Below are 12,954 nucleotides of genomic sequence, written 5' to 3'. Positions count from 1 at the left end.
TAATATAATATTATTTGATGATTAATTAACTCCAACCTTTTATGTAGCTTTACATCCCTATCAATATATCGCGTGCTCACTATATATCGCGTGCTCACTAGTTTTGTATGCTTTGGATTTGAAGACATTCAAAATGACTATATATGATAGTGACTGGGGGAGCGGCTATTGTTCAGAAAATCAGTCTTGGTTTATAACTATACGAGCCCGCATCCACACACTCCTAGAGGGTATCAACTATTAGGTTACCAAACCAATTGATATTACGGCCAATTCAGAGTTTCTAAATGACCCTTGAAAAGACCCCAGACCTACCACAAAAAGTTACAATAGAGAGGATTTTGGGGTGTTTTTGTGTTGGTTCATAGAGATGTTAATCACGGGGAAATCGTATTTGATAGAGGGTGAAAGCGATACATATGTCATTTCATATCGCAAAAGATTGATAGAAAATTTTTAGGGTACGAGGATAAAGTTCATTTGAACATTGTACTATTATTTAAAACAAATTTAAGTTTATGTATTTATTACTTTTTTAGATTTTAAGATTCCATGTACTATTACTTTTGCAATATAGATTTTATAAAAACAAATATTATACAAAAACAAAAAACAAAAAAATAACACAAAAGCATATTATACAAAAACAAACAAAAATTGACTATTCTGGAGCGTTTGTCTGGAATCTTACTCAGGTATTGACATGTCTTCTTCTTTGATTAAAAAAAATATTATTTAAGTCACATGACATCTTTCTATACCATGCTTCTGCCGCATGGCCGTTTTTTACACCCTCACTTATGGTTTTCCCGCTCAAAATTTCTTCTACGTCTATCCATTAATTCCTATATTTAGGGCTACAAATCATGTATTTAATCAGCAAAATTTTTGAGTTTATTACGTCTATCCATTCCTATTTCTTTAGGAGATGGCATAAAGTCAACCCTCCCCCACTCGGTGTTATATCCATTTTTCTCCTCTAATACCACTCCATATTGATTTAAGTTTTAAAATTTGAATTCCGCTTCCCCCAGATCTCGGCACATCCCTTTAGGGTTTTGAATTCATCGTGTGCGTTCCGTTCTTCCTTGTTGGTCTTCTCATGTGGTTTTTAAGGGGTTTTTTTTTATTGTGGTTCAATATAATGTTTTGGTTTTTCAGTTTGTCGATATTGTCTCTACTTGTGTCTACATGTTTGTATGCTTGGTCGCTTCCATGGTTTTAAAATGGCGCGCCTCAAGGCATGCCATGGCACGAGGCGTGGAATAGTTGTTACAAAAACGTCCAAGGCAGTTTATTAAGTGTGGTGCCCAAACAACGTGTTAATGCGCGCCTTAGCGCGTTATGACACGAGTTTTTTTTTTCAAGGCGTGGGTTCTTTTTGTTTTGTTTTTGTTTTTTTTTATCGGGCCTAAAATAATTGAGTTTTCGTTAACTTTTTTATATTAAAGATTAATATAACACTTCTAAAAACTTGATATGTTTTATAAAATTCAATACTTATATAATTTATCTCTTTTAATGTATATAAAATAGTCACGCCTTGAAAAACGCTATGGCTCCCAAGGCTTGCCATGGCTTAATTTTGACATTTCCGCCAAGCCACGCCTCAGGTTATTTAGAACATTGCTCGCCTGACTTGAGTAGGTTAGTGTAGGTTTATGTGTTCGTTCCACGTCTACATGTATATATTGAGCTATCGATCTATAATTTGTTATTATTTACATTTTGTTTTAGCATTTGCAGCTATTGGAGAGATTTCTCCTAAAAATGAAAGGATTTTTAGCAACTTTTCAGGTTTGTTTGAGATTTTTGTGAAGTTGATTTCATTTTGTTCATAAGGATTTATGAGTAGATTTTGAATTTTATTCCAATATCTCTGCACATAACCGGTTCATTTTCTTTGGCGTCCTAGAGGTATTGTAAATACAGGAAGTTTAAATATTTTTTCGGTTTTTAATCTTGGCCTTTGACCTCTGTTCTTTCTTCTACTATTATTGCAAACGACGGTCAATCCTCATTTATTGATGCTTATTGAAAAAAAAAAAGTAAATTATATTTGATGCTTACTGAATATTCCGTCTTTCCTGGTCAACCACAATAAAAGGTTGGTGAAGTTAGTGAATCAAATCCACCAATAGCCGGTCAAAAGATGCTATTTATCGCCCTTAATTTGACAAAGTATGTAACATAAAGAAAGAGATAGATAAGCTATGAGAGAGATGAATAGAAGGAATCATATTTCCCATTAAGACTTACCAAGCAAATTTACTTGCATTTCAAAAATCATGTTTTGTATTTGGAAGATCGGGTATTTTTTGCTTTTGCAATTCATATTTTTAGTAGATTTTCTTAAGTTTAGTAAATTAACTTGCATTTCATGTCAAGTGATGGGTATTCATGGTGAAATGAGAGAGGATTGAAAGAAAAAGGATGCAATTGTATGACTACAGGTAAACATGAGGTTTGGTTTTTATTTTGAAATATGAGATTTATTTTTTATTCAAAAACCAATATGATATGTTATTATTCAAAAACCAATATATATATTTGTGGCTAATAAGTTATAATGAATGCTAATAAAGAAAATAGTAAATAAATTGATGAACATCTCATGAGAAGTGTTGGTGATTTTAGTATCACTTGACATTTTGTGTAATTGGAACTGACATGTGAGCTAAGGGGCTTATCGTTTATATTCTATGTTATTGTTGGATTAGGTGTCTAAGCCAATAATTAAATTGGTATATACTTGAATTGAAAACAAAGTCCTTTTGGGTTGCCTTCAAAACTTGTAATTGACATAATGACTTTTAGAGAGAGAGGTTGATTTATTGGTTTATTATAAGATTAATAAATAGCAATAAAAAATTATTGATATATTATGAGATTAATATATTAATTAGAAATAGTATTATTTAATTAATAACTAATCAGAAATTAATTGGAATTAAGTAGATTAATTAAAAGTGAAATGACCTAAGTTGTAATTGTTCAATAGTTAAGCAAGAAAAGGATTCTGGAACCTTCCTAGGGTTGGAGAAATTATGGATTGGACCACAACCAATTGGTCATCAAATATATGAGATGGGGACGATTCAGAGCAAGTTCGGAATGCGATGTAGGAATGTTAGGCACCAACTTCATCGAAACACTAAAAACTTTGATGTATGCTAGAAACAATCGAGGTGAGTGATCGGTGGTTGTTCGATGGTGGTGAGGAAAAAGAAACGATGGTTTTTGTGGTGGTTAACGGAAAAATAGTTGTGACAGTGGCAAGGTAGCACCACGACGGTGGTGAGCATCGATGGTGGCGGTGATTAGGTGGTATAACGGCTGGTAATCAGGGTATGAGATGCTATATAAAATGGATCTAATAGATTCAATTGGTTTTGACCGATTCAATTGGCTAAAATTGAGGGAATGTTGTTTAACTTTGACTAATTCACTTGATGGGAAGCTTTGGTATTTATATCAGCTGAGAGAAAGGGAAAGCAACCGATTATATAGGACTTAGTCAATAAACCATCATCATTCTTATCTTGACTTTTTCAGATATTGACCAAACTAAGATTCATGATTTGGTAATGCATAAAATGATTGTACATAACATAATAACGTTTGTATGACTTAAAATTCAACATTTGACTAAATATACTTTATAAGGTATTATATATATATATATATATATATATATATATATATATATATATGGTTTGCATATCGTGAGTCCTCAAATACATTTCTAACATATAAACCAGACAATAAACATATAACTCATATATAATTTTCTAATAGATATTTAATACTTTAATTAATTTTTGTATTAAAATCATGTTCATGAAATTGACTATGCGTTCACTTGTTAAAGTGGATGAATGGAAAATTTGGTAGCGCTCCGCCAAACACCTTGACTTTTCCATTGACGTGACCTAGGTATGAATGTCACTAAGTTTTTTTCTAATATTCCTGACGACTAATCATAGTCCAGATTCCTCACTGATTTCAATGTCTACATCAAAATCTATCAAATAAGGAACAACCAGGTAGGATCATATCGGATGTATGGTTCGTTTGTTGTACAAAGCTTACTGTTTGGAAATCCCTCTTTAAACACCTCATTAAGTCCAGCCTAGACATCACTCCGATAAGGAGATAAATAAGTATTATGCCATGGAATTACTGACAAATCTCATTTATAGATTCATAATAATGACTATGAATATACATATAAGCTACATTGAAAGAAATACAAGTGTAGCTTAACTTATAGAGATTTTCCTGACAGAAGTCTGGAAATTGAATTGGCAGCATCCCGACTCGGGAGCTTCCACTTATCGGGCTCGTAGGGATTCCAGAGCTTCGCTAAAATACACACACACACTAAGAAATTCCAAAACTATAACTCATAGAATTAGAGTGGAGGTTTGGAGAGGTGTGAGGAACAAATGAGGCATTGCAACCTATTTATAGTAGGGGTGTACGCCGCACACCATAGATGTTCACCACACATCTTGTCGGGGTTGGTGACGTGGCTTCAGTCAAACATTGACATGTAGTAAAAACCTTGTGGGCCACGTCTGCTTGTCATTGCGCATCGTGCGCCGCATGTGCTTAGGCGCACCCGGAATTTAAAAAACCGTATCTTGTTTATACTAACTCCATTTTCGATGTTCTTTATATCCACCCATAGCTATCAACAAGATCTACAACTTTAATTTAGATTCTGTCGACTAATTATCACTTTATTTTTAAAGCTATATTTTTAACATGCTTAGATTGTTAAAGTCTGTATAAAAATCATAACTTTTGCACACGATATCCGTTCTCGACTGTGTTTTATCGACACATAGGTAATGACGAGATCTTCAACTCTCGTTTACATTGTTTTTCTTAAAAATTGACCGATTTCTATTTCGGCTTCCATGTCACGCACTGTTGCGTTGAGACTTCGAAAAATCATAACTTTCTCATATGAGGTAAGATTTGGACGTTCTCTATATGTATGCTCTCGGTTTTACAACTATTATGACTTTCATTTAGATTATTTTCCCTAAATAATCCTCCATTAATAACATTTATTTATGGCTTTGACAATCAATTAACCTATTATTCTTTAATCTAGCCCTATCTTGCGGGACAAGACAATATACAAATTATATGTAGTATAAATTATACGCTTACAAATTTAGTGACAATGTTTATTTAAATAAAATAAACACTTCATAATTCACGCCACAAAATCATGTTGAAATTGACTTATGCATCATAAGTGATCTAACATCTACATTTGAATGGGATTTTAAGTATAATTACATTTAAATCGGGTCAACACTTGATATTATTATTGTTATATTTAAAACTTTATAAAAAGAAACAATTTTTTGTAAAATCGCTTCGTGTTTTATAAAACTTCATTTTTAATAAAACACATGGTGTCAAAACCTGTGGAACCCACCAACAAATTTTGTTTACGTATTTTTTAAATGTCTGTATTCTTAGGTAATTAATGCTATAAGTGTGTCACCGACCCTTTAGGAATTGTATTTCCTCACTTTTGTGATGATTTTTCTGATTCGACCTTATGTCGTCCTATATTATGTTTTGTTGAAATGCCTCAAATAATATCGTATTTTTAAAAGTTTGAACAATGTAATTTTATTTCAAGACATCTAAGTTTGTAATATATTTCCTTAAGTGATTGTATTGTTTAATATATGCTTGTTGATTGTGATCCAACGATAATGTCGCAACTCCGACGTTTCTGCCGCCGATCGGATGTGACATGTGGTGACAATGAGGTCGTGGGTGGTAGTGGTAGTGGTGGTGGTGGGGGAAACGATGGTACGTGTGACAACCCCAAATCTATTCCTGTTACAAATCTCATCTTCACTAACGGAATGCGTCACTATACGTTATTTTCTGTAATATTTGGAATCGTCAATAACCGAATATCTAGTTATATGCATGTCTTGATATTATCATAAGTAAATATAACTTGTATGTGTTAACCCCGTTTAACCTAATAGAGTTATATTACTTTTTCAACCACTTCACCCGGGTAAAAAGTTTTAACCCTGTTAAACTTTAAGCATCGGGTAGCCGTGTATCGGGTACGATACCCGAGGCATATGAAATGATTGTAAACAACAATTGAACACTCTTTTACCACACATTCACTCTCTCTCACTACTTTCTCTCTCTATACCCGAAATCGACCCCAAATCCGCGAATTTCCGGCTTCCAAACGTAAGGACTCATTCCCTATCTTAATCTAGACATACTTCACTGTATTTAGGGGCCAAAATCATAGAAATCAAGGACCAAAAAGGAGTTTACGGCCTAAGAAGCCCCTTAGGCCGTAAACCCCTAGAAACTTGCCAAAAACCTCATTTTCCCTTCCTTTAAGCTTATGGACTAATTAAGGCATATACCTAGGAGAGTTTGGACACTAAAACACAAGAAATTGAAGCTTAAAAAGGAGTTTACGGCCCAAGCTTGTGCTTAGGCCGTAAACACCCCAAAACCCCCCCACAAATCCTTGTTTAAAGCCCCAAAAACTCATCTAAGGTGTTTGGGAATTTAGACTTGACACTAAGGAAGGTTTAAATGCATCAAACAACATCATTTGAAGACAAAAAGAGGAGTTTACGGCCAAGGCTAAGCTTGGGCCGTAAACACCCAAGTTTTTGTGTCAAACAAGTCCCAAAACTCCTCTAATGCATGTAAGGAATTTAGCTAAGGCCCTTGGATGTGTGTTGTACCATTAAACTTCCCATTTTGAGGCCAAATGAAGAGTTTACGGCCAAGGATATTCTTGGGCCGTAAACTCCCCAATTTTCATGCCAAATTGTCCCAAAACTCATTTTAAGGCCTTCTAGGATTTACCTAAGGTGAATGAGAACATGTTGTACCATTTAAACACCCATTTTGATGGATTAAATGGAGTTTACGGCCCAAGAACAAGCCTTGGCCGTAAACTCCCCAAAATGACACAAAAATAAGAGTTTAATCCCTCCATATTGGTCCAAGACTCATACCATTAAAGTAAGGAAGTGAAATAAGGCTTTAAACATACAATTTGGAGGACCACATGAGTTTACGGCCAAGCCTAGGGGGCTTACGGCCGTAAACTCTCAAGGAGTGGCCTTTGGGCCGTAAACTCCAAGGTAGTGAGCTCATGGACCCTCCCGTAAATCATTCTTGGCCTTGTACCACTCCCGGGAACCCCTTCTAGGCCCTAAAACCCCGAATTGATGCTAGAATGCCTCAATACTTAAACGGAAAGCATAAAATGATTAATTTCTTGTAAAATACATATTTTCATATGACATTAGGGTCCTAAAAGGTGTACAAGTCATTGTTTGGAACAAAACGCTCAACCGACACTTTCACCCGATTTACCCGATTCACCCGAATTACGCGAATTCAGGTGAGTTCATACCCCTTTAATGAACCTTTCAAATGTTTTAAATGTTTTAGGGGGGAGATACAAGTTACTTATATATGTTTATGGAAAGTTTTACAGAATGATTTTCCACGTTACGAGGATTAATCACATGTGATTCACCATCCTTAGTTCAAATCACATGTGATTTATCACTATGCCTTATAAACAGGTTTTTACATTTTCAAAACTATTTTTGGATAGCAAGCCAGATTTTAAATGTTCTTTTGGAAAATACTTTTATAAATCAATTTACTTATAAAACGTAACCACTCTGATATATTTATATAAGTAAGACTTGGAGGACTTAGAACCGATATCTCGCCTTATTTCCTGTTCTTGTTTGATTGTGGGCTTAGGGTAGTAGTTATCTGTCCGACTATCGTTGATTTCTTAGTTATATAGCCTGTATATTAGTATGGGATACGAATAATTCTCTTTCACTAAAATATTAAAGTCACTAACCTGTCAAGAACCATCCACACTAAGATAACTATAATAGGTATAGTTAATGTTGCTACTGCTACTACTCGCTAAAGTCACTACTCTCTACACTATAATACTCACTATTACTAGACAATACACTAGTAAGAGAATACACTATGATCAATACTAAAAGATTTCTACACTATAACAGAAGAGAAAACACTAAACAAACAATAATACACTAACCCGCTACGAGATACTCTATTCGCTACCCACTACGCCCGGAGTTTTCCGGCAGAAAGACGACACTACATGTATAGATCTATACGGGGCAGACGCTATTACATCCCGACTGATAATTTCAGTCCGCGCCGTGCAGGCCCAGGGATGCCACTACTTCACTATATTGTGCATGACTGGAAAGGTCATGGGATCCGCTATTATCCTCACTAGTAGAAATATACAAGGAATACACTATAACTACACTAAAATATTACACTAAACGCTAAACTACATCCCGAAGTAAGTAAGTATCTATCACTAAAGGAAGCTTTCACCACTATCAATGATTACAGGCTTAACCTATTCTATCACATTACTATTTGGAGATTTGCTAATATACTTTTACAATAAACTATTTTCAAAAAGGAAGAATGCATACTTTTAACAGATTTTCACTTACAATGTATTTACTGGAAAAATTGGGATTTTCTAGGTTTCTACTGCTTATGAATACAAATGGCGCATTCTTCGCACTATTGCTTGTATACAAAAACCCACACTAAACTCTTATGAACTCACCAGCTTTATGCTGATATTCGTTTTCAAAATAACTTGTATCTTCAGGTCAAAGATAGACAGGTACAGACGCAACATTTTTGGAGAAGGTGGAGCACACAAGACCCATCTCTTATTTTTGATTTACTTTTGGGTGATTGTTAAACATTACAAAACACACTTGTAATTAAATTCACTATGTAAATGAAATGGTTGTATGTTTCCTTGTTTTTACTATTATGCAATTGTGATGATACTGTACATGACGTCCTCCACCCCGAAACGTATTCCGCCGTTATCGGCTTTGGGGTGTGACAGATTGGTATCAGAGCATTGTTTATAGTGAATCAAGTATATCAACCTATAAAAGATATACGAACTATAAATACTTCGGGACTAAAACACTCTGACCAAAGATATATATTGTTAAGTATCTAAAAGATCTAACTAAGTATATATATATATATATATATATACACACCTCACTATAAAACATCGAAGTCAGTATCATCCTAGAACAAAACGAAAGTATTAAGATTGTTGGACAGCACAATTGGGTGTAGAGACATATAGTCACATTCAGGGTGATGTAGCCTGATCAACTACGTTTTCCTGAGAGTGACTAGCATGTGCCTAGGTTTGGTTGTGATGTTGCAGCAAGTCTAAAACTTACCAACAATATCATAATAATGCTACCATAAGAATACTATAGGAGTATTCTGTATCTCTAGATTATACGTATGTGATATCAAAAAGGGGTCGTTACTAGTAGGACAATAGTTGCTAAGTGGATACATCACGATTACATGTGATTGGGGCGTTATAGACTCAGAATCTGCAGCCTTTGCTTCATTCCCTGTTCTTGTTTGATTGGGGGTCTGAAGTTAGGGTGGTTTATTCGAAGGACTATCTTGCTTCGGTTACGTGTAATCGGTATGCACTATGCAAGTATTGGGTCGACTAATAATGATTCATCCTATAAGTATCTTAGAATAGTACGTCTATTAATCCTCTTTTCCCCCTTTCTCGCGTAGATAGCATGGCTGGCTTCCACCTACCCGGTGATCCGTACTTTCCGAATCAGGGCAATGGAGGATGGCTCGAAGAGGAGTCAGACGACGATCACCCGATCCCTTTGGATGATCATCATGCTGAAGGCTTCTCGGATAGCTCGAGCTCCGAGCCAGAAGTCAACAACCAACCTCCTGAAGCCCCGAACCCTAACCCCCGACCGGCATTTCAGGGCCCCACCCCTATGTGGGCAATATCCTTTCACCGATGGAGCGAGGAGCAGGGTCAGCCCTTGCCTTACAATGGAGACCGAAGTTTCTACAACATAGGCGAAGGAGGATCAGCTGATCGGGTTCTACCCATCATGATCCGAAGGATTGCCAGGAATGTTGAGCAAAGTCAAGCTGCTATTGGTCGAGTTGTAGAAGTGGATGCCAACTCAAATCTCAACACTGTTCGCATCCGTCAGCTCGAAGAAGCCGTGGACAGGACAAGGAGGACCAACGAGGCTCTGCAGCATCAGCTGGCTGCATCCCGAGCTGAAGTTAGGGAACTCCGAGCACGCCAAAGGACTCATGAGCGACACCTTCAAGAAGTGATGCGTCAACTAGCGGATCTGAGGATTCGCCCAACAAGCAACCGTCGCTAGTAGAAGACGTCTAGTTACCTCACCCTTTTGTTTAAAAGGACTAGCCTTTTATCTCTATGTTCCGTAGGTCTCTTGTCTGTAAACATTCCTAGTTTAAAAGTACTCTAGTTGAACCTCTAAACTGCCAACATTTTCTCCATGGTATGATGTAAGACCTACTGCTAGGTCAATTTTCATGAACTTGTGTTGCATCATTAATACCAGTATATTGGCAGTTGATTTCTCTCTTGCTATGACTCTCATACTGATCTTGGATTATGTTGATTTAATCCATGAAACACTCTGTTCATATTCGCAATAGGCTCTTACTATTGCTATCATTTCTATGGTTTTCCAGCGAAGGATGCCTCCTAGAAAGCGTCCAAACCGAGGAAGACCAACTACTCAAACCCCTCCCCCACCACCACCTCCTCCTTAGTTCGATCCGGTGTTGTTCCAAACGGCTGTGACTGCGGCTGTAACAGCAGCCATGGCCCAAATGAACTCGGGTGATGCGAGCGGTGGGAATTCTAGATTTGGTGAAGTCCACCAACGAGTGCAGGGATGCCCTTATAAGGACTTCATGAATTGTAAACCTGCCTTCTTTGATGGTACCGGAGGGATCCTGGCATTGTCCCAATGGTTCGAAAGAACCGAAACTGTATTCGAGATGTGCTCTTGTCCCGAAGAGAGCAAAATCAAATTCGCTACTGCTACCCTCACTAACAGGGCCTTGTCATGGTGGAACGGCCATGTCAACGCACTCTCCTTGGTCACAGCCAATGCCATGGGCTGGGACACTCTAAAAGATCTTATGAGAGGAGAGTACTGCCCTAGGGGCGAAGTTCAGAAGCTTGAGGAAGAACTCTGGAACCTCAAGATGAAGGGGACCGACATAACGGCTTATACGGCCAGGTTTTGCGACTTGGCGGCTATGTGTCCCAACATGATCCCCTCTGAAAGCAAGAAGATTGAACGATACATCTGGGGTTTAGTGCCCCCGTATCGAGGAAATGTTCTGGCTTCACGCCCTACCACTTTCGACAGCGCCAAGGAATTGGCCCATAGTCTGATCAACCACGAAATCTCCTCCACTCCAGCAACAACAACCACAACAACCACTGCACCATCCAGATCATCTGACAGAAAAAGGAAACGATGGGATAAGAAGAAAGGCAAGAAAACTCAAACCGCCTCCAAGGACCAGCAAATTGTGGCGGTCCATGCTGCCACCACCCCAGCCACACCAGCTGCTCCATCCCCGCCAAAGGCTTACAGTGGAAACTTGCCTAAGTGTCCCAAGTGCCCTTTTCACCACAACGGTCCTTGCCGTGAATTGTAGTGTTCCAACTGCGGACGAAAGGGCCATACTGTCCGATTTTGCAAGGCCCCTCCCAAACCTATCACACAGGTTCCTAGTACGGGAGTGACCCCAACTTGTTATGGCTACGGTGAAGCGGGCCATTTTAAGAAGAACTGTCTGAAGGCTGCAAATGCTGGGGGAACTGGAAGGTTACTCGCTATCGGTCACAATGAAGCAGTAGCTGATCCCACGGTGGTCACGGGTACGTTTCTTCTCAACAACTCTTATGCCTGTGTCTTATTCGATAGTGGTGCAGAAAGAAGCTTCATAAATCAAAACTTTAAACACTTACTCAAACAAACCCCTCAACCACTAAAAGAAACATTCGTCGTAGAAATGGCTAATAGGAAGACAGAAAGCTCTAATGAAATCTATATAGGTTGTACTCTCACGTTAGATGATCACCCCTTTTTAATCGATCTTATACCAGTCTCAATCAAAAATTTCGATATCATTGTTGGTATGGATTGGTTAAGTCTTCACTACGCCGATATCCTATGCTCCGACAAAGCCATTCGCCTGAACCTTCCGAATCGCGAAACCCTATTGATACACAGAGATAAGCAAAGTACGAGCCTTCGTATCATCTCTAGTATCCAGGCTCAGAAATACTTGCGCAAGGAATATCGTGCCTTTCTTGCTCACGTTGTCGACACTAACCAGAAATCGAAAGATCCAAAAGACATTCCGGTAGTATGCGATTTCCCTGATGTCTTCCCGGAGGATCTTCCAGGCCTACCTCCCAAACGACAGGTTGAATTCAGAATCGACCTAATCCCAGGAGCTATCCCCGTAGCTAAGTCGCCCTACCGTCTAGCGTCCGCCGAAATGCAAGAGCTATCTAGTCAACTCAACGAACTGCTCAGTAAGGGCTTTATAAGACCGAGCTTCTCACCTTGGGGAGCTCCGGTCTTGTTCGTGAAGAAAAAGGATGGATCGTTTCGGATGTGCATCGATTATAGGGAACTCAATAAACTCACGGTCAAAAATCGCTACCCTCTCCCTCGTATCGACGATCTATTCGACCAACTCCAAGGAGCAAGTTACTTCTCCAAGATTGATCTTAGATCCGGGTATCATCAGTTACGGGTGCTTGAGGAAGATGTCCCGAAGACAGCCTTCCGAACCCGATACGGGCATTTTGAGTTCGTAGTGATGCCCTTTGGGCTGACTAACGCCCCCGCAGTATTCATGGACTTGATGAATAGGGTATGTCGTCCATATCTAGATCAGTTCGTCATCGTCTTTATTGATGACATACTTGTCTACTCCCGGAGCGAGGAAGAGCACAGAAATCATTTA

The sequence above is a fragment of the Lactuca serriola genome, chromosome 6, assembly GCF_051521515.1.
Source record: "Lactuca serriola cultivar US96UC23 chromosome 6, Lser_US96UC23_V15, whole genome shotgun sequence".
Classification (NCBI taxonomy): Eukaryota; Viridiplantae; Streptophyta; class Magnoliopsida; order Asterales; family Asteraceae; genus Lactuca; species Lactuca serriola.
Note: the sequence above shows the minus strand (reverse complement) of the source record.